Source organism: Lactuca virosa, chromosome 1 (assembly GCF_052849685.1).
Source record: "Lactuca virosa cultivar CGN04683 chromosome 1, Lactuca_virosa_CGN04683_v6, whole genome shotgun sequence".
Lineage (NCBI taxonomy): Eukaryota > Viridiplantae > Streptophyta > Magnoliopsida > Asterales > Asteraceae > Lactuca > Lactuca virosa.
This window is the reverse complement of record NC_136426.1, coordinates 157,626,734-157,648,293: the sequence shown is the minus strand read 5'-3', so window position 1 is coordinate 157,648,293 and position 21,560 is coordinate 157,626,734.

Here is a 21,560-nt window from a genome sequence, read left to right as displayed (position 1 = left end):
AGATCTATCCGTAAGGGTCTTTTAAGTTATCACATAAGTTGTTTATATAGTGCCTAAAATACTCCTATAGTATTTTAATGTAATCTACTTGGTTTGTTTCAAACTCGTTATCGCGTTATAGTATCATAGAATACTCCGATAGTATTCTAACTCAAATGTACTTGTTCTAGTATTCTCTTGACTTAGTACTCGGTAAGTTTTAAGATTGTTGCAACACCACATCACTCCTAAACACATGTCGGTCACATCTCAAATGAATATAGTTGATCAGGCTATATTGATCCTAGCTATGATTACATAACTGTTCAGGTTTGACGACAGTGTTCAACCTTTAAATACTTTTAGTTATGCTCTTCTTGTGATACTTGGTCTAGCATGTACATGTATAAGCAAGTAGGTATATTTTTATAACTTACTGTTGTACTCTTTAAAATATACCATTATACAGAGCACTTAAGCCCCATTGTATTTATAGTTGTATATCTTTTATTGGTTGATATACTTAGTTCACTATAAACAATGCTCTGATACCAATCTATCACACCCCAAAACCGGAACGGCGGAAATGTTCTGGGGTGGAGGACGTCATGTTTAGTATCACAAGACATGCATCATAGTAAGCAAAGTAATGAACAACCATTTCGTTAGAAAGAAAGTGTTTACAAAGTGTGTACACACAAAACATAGAATACATAAGTAAATAACAAATAACACTTGAAGCTACACTGCTCCATCTTCTGGATCCTCGACATGAGTACCTGTCTATTCGGCTCCTGAGAATACAAGTTATTTAAAAGAGTTGATCAGCAATTAAGCTGGTGAGTTCATAAGATTTTAGTGATGTAAGTTGTAAAATGTTTGTGGAAAACTGCTGTTGAAATGTAGTTGAAAAATGTAGTATTTATACGTTGTGTTTAGAAAAAGTTCGCCTGTTCCTCCAGGAAATCCTATATTTCCTGCCTTGATGGAAGATAAGTAAATATGGCCCTACAGTCCTTTCTATTAGTATTAACTGGATACAAGTTATATAAAACCCAGAGTAAACAAACAATCGGTTGTGTGTATCTGCCCTAAGCCCACAACCAAACAAGGAACAGGAAAGGGGGCAGAAGGCACACATCCCATTGTTTGTTAGATCATCGTTGTATATAACCCTTGCGTACTCACTCAGTACTCACGGAGTTAACTGTAATAGTTCGTTTATATTTTATGAGAAGATTCTTTAAGAAAACCCTTATTTCTTATAATAAAATGATAACCACAGTAGTTCCTTCTATAATAACTTAGTTTATACTAATTATATATAATCTAATATCGAACAGGTAGTTAAGTGTGTGGATCTGCCCTACGCCCACAACCAAACAAGTAACAGGAAGTAAGGCGGAAAGCACACATCCAACTACTTATCGGTTATTAATTATATATAACCCCGATGTATAGGCCAAGGTATTATATAGTTAACCACTTAAGGTCCTTTAAGTTCTACTGGTTTAATAAAATGGATTAAACCCTTGTACTAGTTAAGTTTCTAGTATTGTATTCCAAAAGTTCTTCATTTGAAAAGTATGTTTTATACTAGGAAGCTGTGCGTTGAATTAGTGTCCTATGACCTGACCCATACATGGTACCCCTTATGATTACTTGGTGTATACAGAATATATATATAGCTAAGCTCGGATAGATAGTAGGCTGGGTGTATCTGCTCTAAGCCCACAACCAAACAAGGAACAGGAAATGAAGCGGAAGGCACACATCTTACTACCTGTCGGACCCGATTAATTATATCCCTGAATGCATACACTAAGGAATCATAAAGTTAGCATTATAGGTCCCTTTCTACTGAATGTTCATGTTACGAAGAAGTTATGTAATTTATTTACTATCGTTGGGTACTTTTCATATGTACACCTCTTTATAAATAAATAACTTGGGTTGGATATAACTATCACCTCGTGTCTGCTGACCCTGGTACGTGAAATCGCACTGGTATCAATGCAAACTCGGAAAGATATATTAGTGTGTTTTATCACCTCGTGTCTGCTAACCCTGGTACGTGAAATCGTACTGGTGTCAACGCAAACCCGGAAAGATATATTAGCGTGTTTTATCACCTCATGTCTGCTAACCCTGGTACGTGAAATCGTACTGGTGTCAACGCAAACCCGGAAAGATATATTAGTGTGTTTTTCCCGGTACTTAGTGTAGTATGTTCCCCTCTGTACTTGTTATAGTATGTTCCTCTTTCATTATCGTGTAATGTATCTAGTATGAACTGGACCTCTAAACTATACCTATTATAGTTTACTAGCATTGTATTTGAACGGTTGCATGAAAATACTCATTTATCTACTAAGTTATGTTTGTACTTTAAAACGGAGTTTTGTATAACTAAAAAGTAACATAACTTTAAAAGAGTTTTGAAATGTTTTGGCGACTTATACATGACATAAGTAACATTTAGCAAGGACGTTTATAACAAACATTTACACAATTTATCATTGTGTTTAACTTGTATCCCCCCCCCCCTTAAAACAGTTAAAACAGTTTAAAAGATTCATTGCGGGGTATGAACTCACCTGATGTGGGTGATTCAACGAATATGCGCGTAAGGATGAGAAGTTCCACGAATGAAGTCCCGAGACTTAACGAGTCCTAAATGACATATAATGGCATATATTGACATAAATATAGTGTTTAAAAACAACCAAATGCAAGGAAAAACCTTACGGGACTAGGAAACACTTTGACCAAGTGTTGAAATCACATATGATTCAAATTAAGGGGGTGTATGGCCACTTTGGTGGGTGTGCGGCCAGGGGAGTGTGCGGCCGCACACTCATGATGAAGTGTGCTCAAATCGTTTTCCAAATGGTGGGGAGGCTTGTAGGACTGATGCTCATCAAGTGTTGAAGCTAGAAAGACACTTTGGAAGCCCTTAAGCAACAAACAAAGGGGTGTGCGGTCACATGGAGTATGTGCGGCTGCACACTCCTTGATGAACATGATTTGGACGTTTTCTAAGGCCCTCATATAGTAAGTAACAAGCTTGGGGAATGGCATTTACAGTATACAAGCCTTTAGGGGTGTTTGGATGGTGTTTTGAGGGTTTTTGAGGGGTGTGCGGCCACATGAGTGTGTGCGGCCGCACACACCATTGGTCATGAGTTCTGGGCATTTCTAAGGACTTAAAAAAGTGTTCCTAACAAGATTCAAGCATTGGAAAGAAGTATTACGATCCGGAAGCTAGAGAAGGTCCAAAATCGCCAAGAACAAGTGTGTGTTCTTGGTGTTCTTGGTGAAGTGGATGAAGATTTGAAGATCTAGTCAAAACACGATTTCCAATGGATGAAATCAAAGGTTGTAACTAGTTTATAAAGATTAACAACAAATCGGGAGAAGAACACTTACCAACTCGAAGATTTAAGCCCAAAATCGGATGATAGTTGAGAGAGAATCGAGTTCTAAGCCTTGGGGAGTGAAAAGGGATTAAAGGAGGCTGAGTTCTAACTTTATACACTTGAGTGTGCTGCCAGGAGAGCGGTGTGTGGCCGTACACCCTGTGTGCGGCCGTACACTCCTGATGTTGGAGTGTAAGGCCCGGTTTTTGTTGCTAAAAGTGTACGCGATCCATTTCTATGTTCCACGCTTGAATGTACTGACCTTTGGACCTTTAAACGGACTCCATGTGAGGTTGAATGATAGTAGGAATGAGTCTGACCCTCAGTTGACTTGAATGGCTGAGCTTTACAAGGCAAAAGTTCAAAATTTTTCGGGTTGTCACAAACGGTATATTTGCCCTGGTATTGTTTGATTTGGGGGCAACCCGATCTTTCGTGTCGCTCGCGCTCAGCAAGCGATTTGTAGGAGCTCCGGGGGAGCTGGATTGCCCACTTGATGTGGGGATAGCAGATGACAGTACCGTTAGAGTTGCGAGGGTTCACAGGGGTTGGACGCTACAGTTATTCTGTGACATCCCCAAAATCACGGCCAGAAAAGACCGGTTTCATTTATGCTTTTAAGTAAAATCAGAGTAATCCTCTGATTAAAAGAGTTGCGGAATTTGTTCCCAAAAACAAAACATGATAAAAATAGATTTTTATCTAAACATTTCATAAAGAAATATAATTTCATTTCATAATCAAAAATCGGGATGTCATGTTCCGATACAGACCATAAAGCATAAACGATAACATTACAAGTCATTCAACAAATATATACATATACAGACTTGTAGACAAAACAACTTGATGATTCATCCATCTTATGCCCTTGTGCCACTTCCTGTAATACAAGTAAACTGAGTGGGTCAGGCTTGGGAGCCTGGTGATCATATAGGGTTTTCAACCCACAATAAATAATTATGTTTAATTTCACCAACCAATAATAACCCGATTACCCATTCCCGTTATCCTCACTTTATGTCCCTAAAACAACAACTATTACAAGGAACCTAATCTAGGATTTTCATCGGGACGAACATTACCGCAAAGGGGCTTCCTTAGCAATAGATGTCCTAAAGGCAACCATGAGGGGGATATAGTACACCGGTGAACACATCGTTCACAACACCTACAGGTTATGAGCCTGCTAGTGTTCCACTGGACTGTCTAGAATGAGTCTGTGGTCGTCATCCATACTCCGCTAGATGACTAGATCAACAACAACATCGAGACCTCTCATCATTTTAATTTATCACACACCAACTGTCTACCCATGTTCTACCCAACATATTAGTAGATAAAATATATACATTTATATACAGCTTAAAACCTGTACAAAACATCCATTCAACATCTAGTTCAAATAAACAAATAATATATAAACACATAGCACGTATTTTATAAACAATACTTCATATCTATGTGTTAGAAGAAAACGAATATACACTCACTTGAAAAGAAAACGATCGGACAGCACCTCGTCTCTTAGAATAACTCTTCCGATAAAACCGGGATGTTTTCTTGAAAACCGGGCTTCTCGCGGGCAGAGTTTCGGCTCGGAAACTTCGCTTCTCGAGATCTTCGGGACTTCGGAACTTGCTTCGGGGCTCGGGAATGATACCGGGGTTTCGGGATAATTCCGGCACAAAAAACAAGGTGAAAATGAGAGAGAAATGAAGAATGGAGCAAAAGATCTCGGCTGCCCTCGCATCCTTTATATAGGTGCTGAACCTCGCACGTACGCTGGGCGTACGAGGCTACGCGGGGCGTACGCCTCGGATCGTCACTGCATGCGTCATCGGAGCACTTGAGTGCGAGGCGGGTCACGCTTCGGTGTACGCTGGGCGTACAGCACTACGCTGGGCGTAGTTCGGATCGGATCGACGACTCCTTCGGATAAGCTTTGGTATGCGTGCCACGATCTTCAAAAACTCATAACTTTCGCATACGAGCTTCGTTTTCGACGTTCTTTATATCCACGCGTAGGTGAGATTATGCTCTACAACTTTCGTTTAGACTCCGTCGGCTAATTCTGACTTTATTTTTATTATATTATTTTTAGTAGGCCGGGACAGGAAAATTCTGTTATAAAATCATAATTTCTTCATCCGACGTCCGTTTTCGTCTGTCTTTTTACCGATGGACTACTAATGACGAGATCTTCGATTCTCGTTTAGATTGTTTCTGCTAAAAAGCCCTCGATCTCAAATCGAGTATTCGGGCTGCACACTTCTAAGTCGAAACTTCGAAAAATCGTAACTTCCTCACACGAAGTCAGATTTAGGCATTCTTTTTATGCACGCTCTCGGTTTACCGTAATCTACAACTTCCGTTTAGATCACTAAGGCTAGATATCGCTCTATCCTAAATTCATATTTTACGTCCTTCAGCGTCGTGTCGGTTCCGTCGCGAACTTCGACAGGTCATAACTTCTTCGTTATAACTCGGATTTCGGCATTCTTTATATATTCGGAAACCTCGTTTCGACTACTACAACATTATCCATAGATATCGGCTTTATCTAACATTTTATTTTGACGCTTATTTTTTATTCTTAATTAAATTAAGACACACAATTAAGCACAAAACACATAATACTCAAATAATACACTTCTGTTATTTCAAAACGGGTTTACAAAGGTTAACCTAGACTATTACAACAACATTAATGCTTAGCCCAGAAACACGGGCATTACAACTCTCCCAACCTTAGAATGATTTCGTCCCCGGAATCACACATCAACAAACAAATGCGGATAGCGACTCATCATGTCACTCTCCATCTCCCAGGTGAGATTTGGCCCATTCGTGTGTTTCCATCGGACAAGCACTAATTCGACCATCTTACGTCGTAACTTCTTAGTCTTTCGGTCAACGATTGCCTCTGGTTCTTCAATCAACCTTTTGTTCTCATCAATTCTCAACTCCGAAAGTGGAATCACGTCGGCAACTTCTCCCGTGAATTTCCTCAAATAACACACATGAAAAGTGTTATGAATTCCACTCAGTTCTTCTGGTAGTTCGAGCTTGTATGCTTGATTCCCAATCCTCTGAAGAACTTTAAACGGTCCAATAAACCTTGGACTTAACTTTCCCCTTTTTCCAAACCTTATAAGTCCCTTCCACGGCGAGACTTTAAGCAAAACCGAATCTCCAAATTCAAAAGTCATCGGTCGTCTTTTCTTGTCAGCGTAGCTCTTTTGACGATCCTGAGCTGCTAACATTCTCTCCTTAATTATTTTCAACTTTTCAGCAGTTTGATAGACTATCTCCGGTCCCATAAACTGCTTTTCCCCAGCCTCAAGCCAACAAGACGGCGTACGACACTTCTGTCCGTACAAAGCTTGATATGGTGCCATCTTAATGCTCGAGTAGAAACTATTATTGTAGGAAAATTCTACCAAAGGTAATTGTTCATCCCAGTTACCTTGGAATTCCAGGGTACATGCTCTCAACATATCTTCAAGTGTTTGAGGTGAAACGGCTGTCACGATCTGATACAATCGTTAACGGAACACCGTGAAGCCTCACAATTTCCTTCACGTAAGAATTCGCAAGCTTATCCATATACCATTTCTCATTGGCTGCTATGAAATGCGCACTCTTAGTGAAGCGATCAATGACCACCCAAATCATGTCGTGACCACTTTTCGTTCTGGGCAGTTTAGTGACAAAATCCATGGCAATGTCTTCCCATTTACCCATGGGCACAGGTAAAGGTTCTAAACTCCCGTATGGTTTCCAATGTTGTGCTTTGACTCTCGCACAGGTCACACACTCCGCCACATACTTCGCAATGTCGAGCTTCATCGTCGGCCACCAGTAATAGGGTTTTAGGTCCCTATACATTTTAGTGCTACCGGGATGAATCGAGTACATGGTTTTGTGAGCTTCTTCCATCAGAAGATCTCTGACTCCTCCTGACTTAGGTACCCAAATACGATCTTGGAATACCTTCAGTCTATGACCGTTTATACCAAACACCAACGTTTTGCCCAAACGTTCCTCCTTTCGGTCATTCTTCTCTGAAGCTTCTTCTTGAGCCTTCTTTATACTCTCCACAATTGTCGAGACAACTTCTATTCTCAACGCTCTTGGCCTTTTTCTTTCAAGATTGACTTTCCGACTGAGAGCATCAGCAACAACATTGGCTTTACCGGGGTGGTAAAGTATCTCACAGTCGTAGTCCTTAAGTAATTCTAGCCAGCGTCTTTGCCTCATATTCAATTCCTTCTGATTAAAGAGATATTGGAGACTCTTGTGATCAGTGAAAAGTTTACACTTTGTGCCATAGAGGTAATGCATCCATATTTTCAGAGCAGATACTACCGCTGCCAACTCCAAATCATGAGTGGGGTAGTTCTTTTCATGCTCTTTCAGCTGTCGAGACGCATATGCTATCACCTTTTCTCTTTGAGTCAACACACAACCCAATCCAACACCAGACGCATCGCTATAGACAGCGAAGTCTTCGACTCCATCAGGTAGAGAAAGTATCGGTGCCTCACATAGCTTCTTCTTTAACAACTCGAATGCTTCTTTGTGTTTATCACTCCAAGCATAAGTAGCTCCTTTGTGGGTCAAAGCTGTTAATGGACTAGCGATCGAAGAAAAGCCTTGGATAAACCTTCGGTAATATCCGGCTAATCCTAAAAAGCTTCGAACCTCCGTGGGACTTTTTGGTTGTTCCCACTTCATTACAGCTTCAATCTTTGCTGGATCAACCATTATCCCTTCTTGGTTGACCACGTGACCCAAGAATTGGACTTCTCGAATCCAAAAATCACATTTGGAGAACTTAGCATACAGCTTCTCCTTCTTCAAAACTTCTAACACTTCTCGCAAGTGTCTGTCATGCTCTTCTTGGCTTTTCGAATAAATCAGAATGTCATCTATGAACACTATCACAGATTTATCGAGGAACGTATTACAAACCTTGTTCATTAAATCCATGAATGCTGTTGGAGCATTGGTTAGTCCGAACGACATAACCAAAAACTCGTAGTGTCCATATCGTGTTCTTAATGCAGTCTTCTCGATATCCTGCTCTCTTACCTTCAGCTGATGATATCCTGACCTTAGGTCGATCTTTGAAAAATAACTTGAACCTTGTAGTTGATCGAACATGTCATCAATCCTCGGCAATGGATATCTATTATTTATCGTCGCCTTATTCAGCTCTCTATAGTCAATACACATCCTCATACTCCCGTCCTTTTTCTTTACAAATAGCACCAGGGCTCCCTAGGGTGATGAACTAGGTCTAATGAAACCTTTGTCCAATAACTCCTGAAGTTGTGTCATAAGCTCTTTCATATCTGTTGGTGCTAATCGGTACGGTGCTTTTGCTATTGGTGTGGTTCCTGGTAACAAGTCTATTCTGAACTCCACTTGTCTATCAGGCGGTAATCCAGGAAGATCTTCGGGAAATACTTTCGGATAATCACACACCACCGGAATGTTCTGCACCTCCTTTTTCTCCTTCTTAGCATCGATCATGAATGCCAAATATGATGTACATCCTTTGGCCAAACACTTTCTGGCTTTCATTAGTGAAATGATTCCAGAATTTACCCTGCGTTTGTCCCCGTACACCATAAATGACTCCTTCCCTGGCGGGTTTACTTTTACTATCTTCTTTCGGCACAATATCTCGGCGTCATTGGCGCTAAGCCAATCCATTCCCAGCACGATGTTGAAACCGTTAAGTTCGATAGGCAACAATTCCTCGTGGAACTTATTCCCATTCAGGTCGATTAAGATGTTTTTCATACGATGGCTAACAGGTACAAACTTGCCACTAGCAACTTCGACTAATAAAGCATTATCTAGTCTATCAACAGGCAAAGCTAGTTTTCTACCAAATTCATGCGAAATAAAGGAGTAGTTGGCTCCAGAATCAAATAAAATTTGGGCAGGCAATTCGTTTACGAGAAAGGTACCTGAAGCGACATCGGCTTCTTCTTTAGCAGCTTCCAGTGTCATCTGAAAGGCTCTCGCTTTTGGCTTTGGGGGAATGTTGGGTTTTGCTGCCTCCTTCTTCTTCGGGCAGTCCCTTGAGATGTGCCCTTCCTCACCACAACCATAACAAACTTTCTTGGTGAGAGTGCATTCATTGGCATAGTGCCCTGGCTTCCCACATTTAAAACATGTGGCCACTACTTCACATTTTCCATGATGCTTCTTCTTACATTTGTCGCACCATTTGGCTTCGCTTCCTCCTCCTCCTCCTCTCGAACTAGACTTCGAGAACTTGTTTTTCTTGTTGGACCCTGAAGGTCCATCGAACTTCCTTTTCTCACCAACCTCTATTCTTTCCAGACCCTTTTCCTTCTGCTGGGCCTCCACATTCTTAGCTGCTCGAACAACCGTTTTCAGAGTAGTTGCCATCTTGATTGTCGGGCCAAAGTCGGCTGGCAGTCCATTTGCGAATTTCTCAATTTTGGAAAGTTCGGTCGGCACTAAGTATGGAAACAACTTCATCTTTTCTGTGAATGCGGTAGCATAGTCGTCGATGCTCATTCTTCCCTTCTTCAAGTTTTGGAACTCATTGTTCAGATCAATTAGATCTATCTCTGAACAGTAATGCGCCTTCAGTTGTTCCAAGAACTCATCCCATGACATTTTCAGAGCTTCTCCTCGCGGCACTGTATCCGCCAATAGCTTCCACCAGCTCAAGACTCTAGTTTTCAATTGTCTCACAGCGAAGACGGTCTTCTGCTTCTCGCTGCAGTCGCAGCTCTCAAACACCATCTCCATCTCGGAGATCCAATCCATAATCTCAACAGGCTTTGGGCTTCCTGAGAGACTTGGTGGTTTTGCACCCAAGAAATTCTTGTACATCCGCCCATCCTTGTTGTTTCTCCTCTCCGGGCCATCCCTTTGCTCACCTTGAGTCCCTACTTGACTCACTTGGCGGCTGTAGTTCCCTTCCTCAGATTGCTCGGGAATTGGCTCGGTCGGCTCAACATGTATGGTGGGTTCCTCCCGATTCTCTTGCATCATTCGCCTCATTTCTTCCCTTTGTTCAGCTAACATAGCCCGCATCATGGCTTGTACTCCAGCCATGGTGATCGGCTCAGGTGCAACTTCTACTACGACTGGTATTTGCTGTATCACTGGGGGTTGATCTTGGTTCCCATTTGCATTCACGTTTCCGCTACGGGTCCTTGCCATCTTGATCTATACACCGAATAAGGTGAATTAAGATCTTTATTTAGGATAGTCGTTTAAATCATCCTTATCACTCCGAAACGTTTACATGCTAGTTCTAATACCGTCGTCATACGCTTAGAATCCTAAACACATAAGGTTTCCAGATCCGGTCGGCAACAGACCATAGATCCGAACAAATAATATCATGTATGGCAACATATAACATTTAGGACATAAAAGCATTTCAGGCAGCTTCCTAAAATAAACTAGTGCTCGCATCTCAAAATCATCGCTTAGCATTCTAAGTTTAAGTCTAGAAATCCTACAAATTCCTAGTTCGCTTAAACTAATGCTCTGATACCAACTGTGACATCCCCAAAATCACGGCCAGAAAAGACTAGTTTCATTTATGCTTTTAAGTAAAATCAGAGTAATCCTCTGATTAAAAGAGTTGCGGAATTTGTTCCCAAAAACAAAACATGATAAAAATAGATTTTTATCTAAACATTTCATAAAGAAATATAATTTCATTTCATAATCAAAAATCGGGATGTCATGTTCCGATACAGACCATAAAGCATAAACGATAACATTACAAGTCATTCAACAAATATATACATATACAGACTTGTAGACAAAACAACTTGATGATTCATCCATCTTATGCCCTTGCGCCACTTCCTGTAATACAAGTAAACTGAGTGGGTCAGGCTTGGGAGCCTGGTGAGCATATAGGGTTTTCAACCCACAATAAATAATTATGTTTAATTTCACCAACCAACAATAACCCGATTACCCATTCCCGTTATCCTCACTTTATGTCCCTAAAACAACAACTATTACAAGGGACCTAATCTAGGATTTTCATCGGGACGAACATTACCGCAAAGGGGCTTCCTTAGCAATAGATGTCCTAAAGGCAACCATGAGGGGGATAGAGTACACCGGTGAACACATCGTTCACAACACCTACAGGTTATGAGCCTGCTAGTGTTCCACTGGACTGTCTAGAATGAGTCTGTGGTCGTCATCCATACTCCGCTAGATGACTAGATCAACAACAACATCGAGGCCTCTCATCATTTTAATTTATCACACACCAACTGTCTACCCATGTTCTACCCAACATATTAGTAGATAAAATATATACATTTATATACAGCTTAAAACCTGTACAAAACATCCATTCAACATCTAGTTCAAATAAACAAATAATATATAAACACATAGCACATATTTTATAAAGAATACTTCATATCTATGTGTTAGAAGAAAACGAATATACACTCACTTGATAAGAAAACGATCGGACAGCACCTCGTCTCTTAGAATAACTCTTCCAATAAAACCGGGATGTTTTTCTTGAAAACCGGGCTTCTCGCGGGCAGAGTTTCGACTCGGAAACTTCGCTTCTCGGGATCTTCGGGACTTCGGAACTTGCTTCGGGGATTGGGAATGATACCGGGGCTTCGGGATAATTCCAGAACGAAAAACAAGGTGAAAATGAGAGAGAAATGAAGAATGGAGCAAAAGATCTCGGCTGCCCTCGCATCCTTTATATAGGTGCTGAACCTCGCACGTACGCTGGGCGTACGAGGCTACGTGGGGCGTACGCCTCGGATCGTCACTGCATGCGTCATCGGAGCACTTAAGTGCGAGGCGGGTCACGCTTCGGTGTACGCTGGGCATACAGCACTACGCTGGGCGTAGTTCGGATCGGATCGACGACTCCTTCGGATAAGCTTTGGTATGCGTGCCACGATCTTCAAAAATTCATAACTTTCGCATACGAGCTCCGTTTTCGACGTTCTTTATATCCACGCGTAGGTGAGATTATGCTCTACAACTTTCGTTTAGACTCCGTCGGCTAATTTTGAAGTTATTTTTATTATATTATTTTTAGTAGGCCGGGACAGGAAAATTCTGTTATAAAATCATAACTTCTTCATCCGACGTCCGTTTTTGTCTGTCTTTTTACCGATGGACTACTAATGACGAGATCTTCGATTCTCGTTTAGATTGTTTCGGCTATGAAGCGCTCGATCTCAAATCGAGTATTCGGGCTGCACACTGCTAAGTCGAAACTTCGAAAAATCGTAACTTCCTCATACGTAGTCAGATTTAGGCATTCTTTTTATGCACGCTCTCGGTTTACCGTAATCTACAACTTCCGTTTAGATCACTAAGGCTAGATATCGCTCTATCTTAAATTCATATTTTACATCCTTCAGCGTCGTGCCGGTTCCGTCGCGAACTTCGACAAGTCATAACTTCTTCGTTATAACTCGGATTTCATCATTCTTTATATATTTGGAAACCTCGTTTCGACTACTACAACATTATCCATAGATATCGGCTTTATCTAACATTTTATTTTGACGCTTATTTTTTATTCTTAGTTAAATTAAGACACACAATTAAGCACAAAACACATAATACTCAAATAATACACTTCTATTATTTCAAAACGGGTTTACAAAGGTTAACCTAGACTATTACAACAACATTAATGCTTAGCCCATAAACACGGGCGTTACATATTCGATGAGCAGTTTTCAGTGGATCTGGTTCCTATTCCCCTACGAGGGAATAAGGTCATAGTGGGTATGGATTGGTTCAGCCCTAATGGGGCAGTGATCGACTATGAGCAACAACTAGTGAGGGTTCGGACTCCTAGTGGGGGAGGGTAGTGATCCAGGGTGAGAGGCCACATCGTGGACCAGTTTTATGTTCAGCAGCGAGGGCGAGGCGTTACTTTTAGCAGGGTTGTGCAGGTTATGTAGCTTATGTTATGGATACCCGGGATAAGGGTAAGGAGACGGTGGATGATGTACTGGTCGTGCGAGAGTACCCGGATGTATTCACAGAGGATTTTCTTGGGATACCTCCGGAGAGACAGGTCGAGTTCAGGATTGACCTATTCCCTGGTGCGGCCCCGATAGCCAAGGCACAATATCGGTTGGCTCCTCCCGAGATGCAAGAGTTGTCTACGCAGCTGCAAGAGCTACTAGACAAGGGATTTATCAGGTCGAGTATTTCGCCATGGGGAGCCCTGATCCTGTTTGTGAAGAAGAAGGATGGGTCGCATCGGATGTGCATAGACTACCGGGAGCGGAATAAGGTAACAGTGAAGAATCGTTATCCCCTCCCGAGGATTGATGATTTGTTTGACCAACTTCAGGGTGCATCTTGGTTTTCAAAGATTGATCTGCGATCGGGTTATCACCAGATGCGAGTCAGGGACGAGGATGTGCAGAAGACAACTTTTAGGACTCGCTATGGTCACTATGAGTTTGTGGTGATGCCCTTCGGGCTCACCAATGCTCCAGCCGCGTTCATGGACCTCATGGATCATGTGTGCAGACCGATGCTGGATCAGTCTGTAATAGTCTTCATTGATGACATCTTGGTTTACTCCAAGACTCAGGAGCAGCATGAGGAGCACCTGAGGGAGGTGTTGGAGACACTGAGGAGGGAGAGACTTTTCACAAAGTTTTATAGGTGTGAGTTCTGGTTGCGCGAGCTGTAGTTTCTGGGGCACCTTGTCAATCAGAAGGGTATTATAGTCGATCACGCCAAGATAGAGGCCGTGATGCAGTGGGAGGTTCCGAGGTCTCCAACTGAGATTCAGAGTTTTCTTAGTCTAGCGGGTTATTAAAGGAGATTCATCCAGGATTTCTCCAAGATCGCTGTTTCTTTGACCTGACTGACCAAGAAGTCAGTGACATTCCGTTGGGGGACTGAGCAGCAGGTAGCCTTCGAGACCCTTAGACAACGATTGTGCGAGGCACCGATTATGACTCTGCCAGAGGGAGTTAATGATTTCGTGGTTTACTATAACGCGTCGATCACAGGTATGGGTGCAGTTTTGATGCAGCGGGGTCATGTGATAGCTTACGCGTTGAGGCAGCTGAAGCCTCACGAGGCTAACTATCCGACACATGATTTACAGCTGGGGGTTGTGGTGTTTGCCCTCAAGATTTGGCGGCATTACCTATATGGGGTCCGTTGTACCATTTACACGGACCACAAGAGTTTGAGGTACCTTACGGATCAGCCGAATCTAAACATGAGGCAGCGTCGGTGGTTAGATGTGGTGAAGGACTACGATTGCGAGATCCTTTACCACTTGGGAAAGGCCAATGTGGTGGCCGACGCCCTGAGCCACAAGGCGGTAGCAGCCCCGATTCGAGACATCTGTGAGAGGATGACAATGATTACTTCATTGTTGGAGCAGACCAGAGAGGCACATGTAGAGGGCCTGAAGGAAGAGCTTCAGAAGTGCGAGCGGATCGTAGGCCGAGTGTCCTCATTTGATTATGATAGTCGTGGGTTGCTGACCCTGCATAGGAGGGACTGGGTTCCGTACTGGGGCAGAGTACGACATGTTCTGATGGATGAGGCCCATAATTCGAGGTTCTCCATCCACCCTGGGGCGACGAAGATGTACAGAGATCTCCGTCCTGATTACTGGTGGCCTGCATGAAGCGGGATGTAGCCTGGTACATTGAGAGATGCTTGACCTGCCGCAAGGTCAAGGCAGAGCACTAGAGGCCCCACGGAAAGATGCAGCCGTTAGACATTCCCGTGTGGAAATGGGAATATATCAGTATGGATTTTATCACTAAGCTCCCAGGAGCGCACATGGGTTGATTCGATATGGGTCATCGTGGATCGGTTAACCAAGAGTTCTCATTTTATCCCGATCCAGGAGAGCATATCGGCTGAGAAGCTGGCCGATATTTATGTGTGTGAGATAGTGGCACGACATGGGGTGCCTGTCTCGGTGGTGTCAGACCGATATGTCCGTTTCACTTCCAGATTCTAGAAGCAGTTTCATGACGAGATGGGTACTCGTCTCCACTTCAGCACCGCTTTCCACCCTCAGACGGACGGACAGAGCAAGAGGACGATACAAACTGTCGAGAATATGCTACGCACATGTGTTTTGGATTTTGGAGGCAGTTGGGATACGTATCTTTCGTTAGCGGAATTTTCGTATAACAATAGTTACCACGCCAACATAGACCGACCTCCCTTCGAGATGCTCTACGGGAGGAATTGTAGGACCCCAATCAGTTGGGGCGAGGTCGGTCAGAGAGTCATGGGGAGCACTGAGGTAGTACACATGACTACAGAGCAGATCCAGCAGGTCCGGAGCAGACTCCAGACTGCTCAGAGTCGGCAGAAGAGCTATGCCGACAAGCGGCGTTCAGACTTGGAGTTTCAGGTGGGCGATATGGTCCTCCTAAAGGTGTCACCTTGGAAAGGTGTCATCCGATTCCGGAAGTGGGTCAAGCTGTGTCCCAGGTACATTGGTCCTTTTAGGGTTATATCCCGGGTGAGCAAGGTGGCGTATCGATTGGATCTTCCAGCAGAGCTCATCCAGATCCACAACACTTTTCATGTTTCTCAGTTACGGAAGTTCCTAGTGGATGATTCAGTGATTGTGCCCTTAGAGGATATTCAGGTTGACGACAGCCTGAACTACATTGAGAGGCCGGTGGCGATTCTGGATCGCAAGATGAATACCATAAGGAACAAGGTTGTTTAGCTAGTGAAGGTGCAGTGGTAGCATCGCAAGGGTTCAGAGTAGACCTGGGAGCCCGAGGAGGAAATGAGGGAGCACTAGCCGGAGTTGTTTTCGGACGCAGCTGACTTTGAGGATGAAGTCTGATTCAAGTGGGGGAGAATTGTAATGACCGTCACTTGAGGTAATAATTATTAAATATTTCTTATTTAATTGTTGGGCTAAGTGTTATTAGAAGGACTAATTGAGTGGACCTTTAGTAAGTGGGACGAAGACTTGGGCAGCCCATAAGACGTACATTGGGCGTAGCCTTGGTGTACGCGGGCCGTAGAGAAGCATTGGATGCGGGGGACGCATGCACGTACACGCAACGTACGTGAGCAGATTCCAAAACCCTAATTTTTAGGGTTTAACCCATATAAATACCACATTATGACTCAAACCCTAGCCTCCTTACCAGCCCCTCACTCTCAGAAACCCTAGATAACCTCCCTTTCTCATTCTTGTGTGTATTTTGTCCTTGTGAATCTTGTTTGGAGATTTGAAGCCTGAAAGAAGGAAGAAGAAGATAGGGAAGAGGAACTTGAGTATCTTGAGCTCATAGATCCAGGATAACATCAGCTGCTGGGACTCATTGGAGGTATAAAGCTTTCAACTTTCTTTTTGAATGCTTAGATCTAGTGTAGTGTTGTTTTGGAGTCTTTTTAGTTCCAAGAATGGACCTTTATGACTCAAGTTCGTTTCTAGGCCAAGAGGTGCCGCTCTTAGTGATATTCAAGTCCCATAAGCAGTAACGTTTCAAACTTTAAGGTCCTTTTATGACCATGCATGAGTTTGGAGTCATTTCCATGAAGTTAGTTGCTATTTTCCAAGTTTGGTCTCACTTGTGGGTTGTAAGCCACCAAGTAATCGAATTTATGGGTTAATACGGGTTATTGGACTCAGATCTGTAGTTTGGAATTAGTGTCTTAATGGATTAAGTAGTTTTGAAGAAAATGGCTTAACAGAATAGTACGCTGGGCGTACACGTCATTACGTGCAGCGTACAAGCCATGCAAGCTGTACGCGTAGCATACAGAAGAGTACGCTCAGCGTACTCTCAGATTGTAGGCATAGCGTACAGAGGAGTTCAGCCGAAATGGGCCATCAGAAGTCAGATAATGGACCAAGGACATGTTTGGCCTTAGGGGGAAAGCCCATCTGAGGAGTTGGGCCCAATTTAGAAAATTGGGTCGTTAGTCGGCCTTAGTGGGTCATTAGTGAGCTTGAAAAAATTAGAAGGAATTGGGCCTGGGTCATGGTCCAAATTAGATCAGGGGGTAAAATGGTCATTTTACCCTTAGAAGGATTCTTAGTTTTTGACTAAGTGTTTATTGTGATAGCCGGGGAATCGTTGGAGCAGCGACTAGAGATTCCTCACATGAGATTTCAGCAGCCAGTTTGAGAGTTGAGTCCTCTTCCAGTAGGAACGGGTCTAAGGCAGTAGTAGGAACGAGATTTCAGCAGCCAGTTTGAGAGTTGAGTTCTCTTCCATTAGGAACGGGTATAAGGCACCAGTAGGAGAGTTGAGTCCTCTTCCATTAGGAACAAGTTCTCTTCCAGGAGGAACGGGTCTAGATAGTTGTAGTTCCGGACTACGGTCCGATGCCAGGCGGGGCCCGAAGTAAGTTTATATGTTTTTCCGGATTTTAATCCAAAGTCGGGACGGTCCCGATGAATGCTTGTATGCTTGATGTCTTTGTGATTCCTGCATGTGTTTGTATTTGTATGTTTCCGGATTATGGTCGGATGCGAGGCGGGGCCCGAGGAATATTTACACGTAAAAGGTTATATGTTTAGGTTTATGTGTATTATTTGATCATGCTCATATGTATTTCGAGATGTGCTCGATACCGGGCGGGACCCAATGCCAAATAGGGTTCGATGCCGGGCGGGGCCCGATGCCGAGCTACGACCCGATGTAGCAAGGGCGGGGCCAAAGATTTGTTTATGTGATATGTGTATGGTATGTGGTAGTTCGGGAGACTCACTAAGCTTCGTGTTTACAGTTTTCAGTTTTGGTTTCAGGTACTTCCACTAACAAGGAGAAGAGCTCGGGATGACTGCATCGCACACACCACAACTTTTTAACCTGGGATGTTTAGACTCTGATACTTGGCACATGATTTTCGTACAATATTTTATAATGATGATTTGAGATACATGACTTATGATCTTTATTGTGATATTTGATGAATTATGGTTTCTTAAATGATTTTAAAATGAAATTTGTGGACCGTATTTTTGGTATGTTTCAAACCTCCTGTCTAGATCTACAATGGTTTGTATGAAGATAATAATAAAAAATGCAAAACTTAATGAAAAACGAAGTAGCTGCACCGCTTCATATTTACCCAACCTATAACATCTCGATGATGAGGTACTTTTAAATTTGGTCATATAATTAAATTATATTTCATTTTGGTCCCTAAGTGTTAGAAAGTGTGAAAAAGGGGCCCATAGTGGCAAATTGGTAAAAGATGGGAATTGATAAGTACGTTGTGTGAACGTGTGTGTACGCTAAGGTTATTAAGGCGCACCTTAGTACGCTGGCGTACATTCATACACAGGGTGTATGTGGATTTCATGCAAACCCTAATTTTAGGGTTGTAACTCATATTTAAGCAACCTTATGGACTCATATCGTCTTCTTATCCAGCCTCTTTCTGTGATTTCGACCCTCAAGCAACCCTACAGCAAGAGAGAGAAAAACTTGATCCTTTTAGAGAGTTTTGGAGTGGTTTTGAAGAGAGAAGAAGGTGGTGAGAAGATCTTGGAGTTGATATCACTTTGGAGCTGGGATTTCTTCTTGGTTTGTAACATCTTGAAGGTATAAATCTTGCATCTTTTGCACCCTATCTTGTAGATCTAGGTTTTTGCTCTTTAAGTCACCTTTTTGGTCCAAAAATGATGATTCATGAACATAGCATGTTCTTGACCCATTAATTTATCCTTTCAAACCCTTGGAAGGGTCTTGAGTCATAAGAATGGATTCCTAGTGGTTGGTTTTGCTCCATGCGTCATCTAGGAGGTCTTAATGGATTAAGAAGTTGAGTTAAGCTCTTAATGGACGTGCAAAGTCATAAAGTTGGAAACTTTATGACTCTTGAGGGTATTTTAGCCATGGATCTGAAAAATGGACGTGAGTGCTCAACCCATTAAGCACTTATTGAGTTTTGAACCTTCTGGGAGTACGTCCCGCATACTTGGAGTACGCCCTTCGTAGGAGGTCAACCACGCCGATGATGGTCAACATGCGAGTACGCCCAGCGTACCTTCGGTGTACGCCTCACGTACTCACTTTGAGTTGACTCAGCTGAGTTAACTCGGTTGGGTTGACTCGACTGGGTTGACTTAGTTGACTCAATTGATTTGACCAGTTTGACTTTGACTTTAACCAAGTTTGACCCTAAGGGCATTTTGGGTATTTTGGGATTTTGATTGAGATTGGTCATTTGGTTGGAATAGGCGTCAATTAGAGCTAAGATTCGGAGTCGATACCTCATCAGCTTTTGTCCAGTTTGTGAATAGCAGGATATCAAACCAATGGGTAGTCCTACAGATCTACCAGACTAGCATATCGACAACTAGCATAGTCATGCTAGTTGCCGATATGCATGATTGTGCTAGTTGCCGACCAGTCGCGTAACATATAGCCTTCCTCTAGGAAGTGAGGATAGAGTGTATGCCTATGTTAGTATGTATGGTTAGGGCCGTTGTGACGATCCTATGAGACGAATACGGGTAGGTGTGGAAGGTAGTATGGGCCCGTACTACTGGAAGCACATGTTAGGTGTGGAAGGTAGTATGGGGTAGGCGTAGCAGGGAAGTCACAACCCCTAGGACTTTGTTAGGAGTTGGTTCCCCTGGTATGATATGTGTTTTATCTGATATCTCCCTGGTTTATTTTTAGTATGGTGATGACGAGACGATTTGAGGCAGGATTCGGATCAAGATGGGGAGCTGGTGACCAGGATAGGACAGCTTTGACTGAGGAGCAGGTTATGGAGATCATACAGGAGGAGGTTGTTTCCCCTCTTTCAGGCACAATTGCCAGAGATGTTTGGGTCTATTAAGACCATTATGGTGAAATACTTTGACGAGCGATATGCTGCACTCTCTGAGGTTGTTGCTGCTGCAGCCACCGCAGCCATTGCTGCTTCTGGGATTGGCGATGGGAGAGCCTTCCAGTGTCGGGACTTCAACAATACGAAGCCCCCCAACATTTAATGGAGTTCAGGATCCTATCATAGCCATAAGGCGGATGTATGACATTGAGGGATGTTTCTTCACTTGCTCTTGCCCAGCTGACCAGAAGGTCAGGTGCGTTCTGTACCTTCTCCGGTCCGGAGCGAAGGATTGGTAGAGACTTGTTAATAGCTCGGATTCTCCTGAGCAGAAGACTGCAGTGACTTGGGAGCAGTTGTCGGAGATGTTCCGTTCTAGATATGTTCCGTTGGTGGAGCTTGAGAGATTGGCCCAGGCATGGTTGTATAACTCGCTACTCGGTACCTGTTCGGCCGACTACCGAGTAGCGAGTACTCGGGGAGTACTCGGATTTGGCAATTCATGTAGAAATATTTTGTGGGAAATTATATATGTCAAAATCATAATTTAAAACCATAAGTTTATTGGAATATATAACAAAATTAGATACATGTGAATACATAAAAACGGAAAAATACACAATGGTCTCACTTCGTGAATAATTACTGAAAATTATATATATATATATATATATATATATATATATATATATATATATATATATATATATATACCATCTTATAAAGAGTTTATAAGTGTGGGCCCATTAAAATTTAAGACATTTGTCTTAAAACTCAAGGAAACAAAATCTGGACCTTTGATTTTACATCGGAGGGTGAAGATTAGACTATTGGTGATCCATGTGAATTGCTTATAACCAATCAAAATAGAGTATTTAGTATTCAATTCTACACACGGATAAACACTACCATACATATAATTGTGCCCTAATTTTTAATGCCCTAAAATTTTCATTTGATGCAGCCGCTATCTCATTCCAGCCGCATCGACGATTCCATTTTCCCCAACCTCTCCTCCCATCGCCAGCCATCATCTACGCCACAAGCGAAGACATTGTCGCTCTACGTCACCACAGAAGCCACTGGTTAAAACCCTTCCTCATAGCTATTACTCACTTAGGATTATATCGGTGTGTCCTTCAATCATTCTGCTTCACCATCGGTTGACCTGGAGTCAACATCTCCTTCATTTTTTCGTGCATGTTAACATGTTTTGTGTTCCGATTTCGTAGGCTTCCAACAGGTGTGATTTATGGGTTTTTTTTCTATAGAAATCTTTATAACATGTTTTCTTTACTAACAGTTGCGAAAATCTGCAACAAACCTTCC